General features: G+C 27.4%; 1 protein-coding gene across 1 annotated transcript in view; it reads left to right on the plus strand.

Annotated features, from left to right (window-relative positions):
- The first annotated feature begins 1,997 nt into the window (after positions 1-1,997).
- The window catches only part of LOC106679277 (ATP-dependent translocase ABCB1), a 92,506-nt gene continuing 90,354 nt past the window's right edge, over positions 1,998-4,149 (plus strand). Inside the window, exon 1 of the mRNA XM_014418343.2 lies at positions 1,998-2,035. The gene's annotated coding sequence lies outside the window, so the exon portion shown is untranslated. The remainder of the gene's footprint in view (positions 2,036-4,149) is intronic.

A 4,149-nucleotide genomic window follows, 5' to 3' on the forward strand; every position in this document is an offset into this window, starting at 1 on the left:
AGTTTTTCCATTTAACACGCTTTAACATAGATCATGAATACCCCTGTTATTAGGTCTGTTAAATGGAGAATGACGTCACGCAACAGACCAGCTGAGCTCGTCACCATTTTGTTTGTTAGGTTACTTACTCGTAGTTTGTGTTAATATTGTTTTGGAAACTAACAAAGCAATTTAGGGTCTAACTTTAGGAGATCTTAAACATTTTTTAAAACTAATAAAGCAATGGATGACAATAATAATGTTATGAAAGCTGTCAATTAGGTTGTTCTTCACAAGTTAAAAGATCAAACAGACACTCAGTAGCCAACCTTTTACACAACTTCCACTTTTCACTCAATTTAGTTAGGTTGTAATAAATTACTTTAGTGAAAACTTAGAAATGAATAATAATGCGAAGTTTTGGAAGGAAGGGTTACTAAGCAAGTTACTCAGAATATCCGATAGGAGCTCTTATGCATTTAACATGACTTCAAATAGGGCAGCTCACAATCCTATACTTATAAAATTTAACATAGTAAAACATTTTACATTTAACACAAAATCATGAATACCCCTATTATATTTACAAATGTAACATGGTTGAGAGTCTGTTATTAGGTCTGTTAAATGGAGAATGACGTCACGCAACAGACCAGCTGAGCTCGTCACCATTTTGTTTGTTGGGTTACTTGCTCGTAGTTTGTGTTTTTATTGTGTTAATATTGTTTTGGAAACTAACAAAGCAATTGAGGGTCTAACTTTAGGAGCTCTTAAAAATTTTTTAAAACTAATAAAGCAATGGATGACATTAAGAAAATCCGCTAGGAACTCTTCTGCATTTAACATAACTTTAAGTAGGGCTGCTCACAATCTTATACTTATAACTAGGGATAGAATTTTTATGTGCTAAAAAATCTGAAATATGTACATAAATATGTGCTAATAAATTGTTAAATATTTAAAAAAATATTTATTTACAAATTTCGTATTATTCAACAATATAAATTACTAATTAATTAGTAACTTTATAACTTTAAAAAGTTACATAAATATGTATTTATTATATATTATATGAATAATATTTTGAAGAAATTATGTTAAAATATGTACAAAAAAGTGTGCTTAGAGAAAACATAGCTGTTCAATAACAAGACATTAATTAGTAATTGTAATTAAACTAGGGGACAACAATAAATATATAATTATATAATATAATTAAACAAGACTAAGATGAGAACAGACCATGGGAAGGGGGGAAACAGAGAAATGGATTGAGGAGTAAACAAACAAATTCTAGGAAAATGCTACAGGAATAAGACCCTTGCTCTTCTTAATTGATTCTGAGAAATTCTCGATGTAATTCTGTGTGAAAATTTATTATTGCCACTGCTTTTAATTTGTGTTCAAAGATGAAAGTAGAGAATTTTTACGCACTATTTATGATAAATTTCACCTTTAAGTTTCTTGCGTTCTCTCGAATTTTACGTTGCGAAAAATGTATTTACAATAGAACAAATAATTTAAGGAAATACGTGATTCAGGACCAAATATCTAAAAATACGTAAAAAATAACAAATATTTCAGAAAATATGTGATTTACAACAAAATATGTAAAAAAGGCCAAATATTTAAAAATATGTGGAATAAAAATGGCTTCTTTTGGCCAGAAATGTCTTGAAACATCTATAATTAGTAAGGAATCGAAGATATCATGGTCAGGTAAAAATATGTGAAAACATAAAAATCCTATCCCTACTTATAACATTTAACATGTAAATGTAAAAACATTTTACATTTAACGCAACATCATGAATGCCCCTAATAATATAATTCGATGCATGCGAAATAATCGCACAGATTAATTAGTTATCATATGAAAGTAATGTTGATTTGATATTGCATAAAAAAAAAAGAAAGAAAAGAAATGTTTAATTAATAATTATGATATATAAATAATAAATTAAAAAATATTAAGCCGAAGGAGATTAGCAGAGTGACTGGAGTGGGGGTTGTGGAAGATCAGTTCCCGCATTTCTGCCGCTTCAAAATGTCGCAGGTCAGTTTTCATCATATCATTCATTTGATATAATTTTCTCTTATATTTATTACTATTAATATTGATAATATTGAGCAATTTCAATTGATATCAATAATTTGTAAAAAAAAATATTATATTTTAAATAATTTACAACTTACTGGGAAATAACCCCATATATATCTCCTAGATTTTGATGAACCTTTTTTTCAGGCGAATCTATGCCTTAAAATATTAAAATATCTCAAAGCCTATCCTACAACGTGTCCTGATAAACTAGTGAAATTTGCAAGACACGTTATTTTTTTTTTTTGTATGCCGATGATTTTGATGAAATTAAATTAACGAGTTCATTACGATAAAAAAAATCCCTATAGGTAATTAGAAAAAAATAAGCATTCAAAATATTCGAGTACCTAAGCCTGATAAACATACTGATACTTTTTAGAAAACGTTTTCTCAAAATTCGAGTCCAAATTTGGATTCCCCACAAGAAAAAAACAGTTCATTCCTAATTTTTTTTTAATGTAAAAAAAAGTGTTTTTTTTACTGAAAATTTGACAAAATAGGTATATAAAATAGTTTTGTTTCTTTTGCTTCACTTATACAGTATAGGATTCTGAAATTAAAAAAATATAAATCGTTTTATTCTCTTTATTTTTTATTCATTTTTCCATGTTTCGGATTACTTTTTTCATATTCACATAAATATGAACACATACAATTATATGGAAGTAATTAACAAGGAAAAGGTGAAGTAATTCTGAAGATAGAGAAAATACCACGAAACGTCGAAGAAAAATGTATTAAAAATAAATACATTGAAAAGTAAAGATTAATTTTAGAAGTATTAATACATTAAGAAAATATTCTATTATAAAAACAAAAACAAATTGGTTTTAATAAATGTGACATTTTCTTGGATCAGAATAGAAATAGGTTTTTCTGTAACAAGCACCACAAATATCGCTTTCCCAGTTTAACAGAGTAACATCTCAAAAAATCATGCATAAGAACAAGATCTGTACAAAAAGTACAGAATCATAGTAAAATATAAGTTAAAAAAAATGCTTCGAGATATTGCAGTTTTGAACTGTATAGATCTTACCCCTATTGCTAACTTTACATGCATATTTCAAAATAACCATTCTTCGAGATATACTATTGAACTGGAAAAGCGAATTTTTTTTATTTTATTATTTTTTTTCTAATGGATTTTTGTTTATTAAATTTTAGTCCGAAAACAATAGTGTATACTTTTTATTATTCATAGTCTATTTTTCTGATTGGTGTTTAACCTTTGAAATAGATCTGTTTATTTTGAAGTTATAGGTAAAAATTGTGAAGTTTAATAAAATCCTATTTACTCTATAAACCTTTGTTTATAATCCTTATCATCCAAGACAACTGCAAATAAGAGAACACTCCGTATTAACAAGAAATGACATGAACATCTTGTTAATAATAAATAAAAGACGAACTTTGATTTTGAATAATATATTTTTGAAATATTACTTTTCAACTGAGAATAAAACAACGCTGTATTGTAACCGAAATTCTTATTTAAATATTTTTAATTTTTCCTAAAAGGAGTATTTTAGTAATAAATTTATTTTTCTATCTTAAAAATCCTTTGCACATGTAAAAGGATATTTTCCTAGGACCACTGGAACGAGTTTCCTTCTCAGCTAGGACCCTGTTTAATATTTTAAGGCCTAAATCAAATTAGAAAAGTTTCATCACAAGAATGTTGAGAGAAACATGTGGGATCCTTTTTATGGAACAAATACCCTCCGCCTTGCAGCTTTGATAGAAGTTCGATAGCTGTGACTTTAGATAGTTTTCATAATATCGACTTACAGCTATCGATAAACATTTTTATGGTTCCTTGATAGTACAAGAACAGAAAAAAATCAGTTATTTTATCCCAATTTTTGATTAATTTAATGAAAACTAGATATTATTACTAGTCAAAATTCATGAGTCTGCCAAGTATAGGTAGGGGAAATAAAAAATGGCGGCTGTTTCAAAACCTTAAAAAACATTAATTTTTCACTAAATAATTAAAAAACACTATCCAAATTATAGTCTCAAAACATTTATTTCATTTACACGTCCAACGTTTCGGCCAATTC

Source organism: Halyomorpha halys, unplaced genomic scaffold (assembly GCF_000696795.3).
Source record: "Halyomorpha halys isolate HHAL.00 unplaced genomic scaffold, Hhal_1.1 Scaffold190.1, whole genome shotgun sequence".
Classification (NCBI taxonomy): Eukaryota; Metazoa; Arthropoda; class Insecta; order Hemiptera; family Pentatomidae; genus Halyomorpha; species Halyomorpha halys.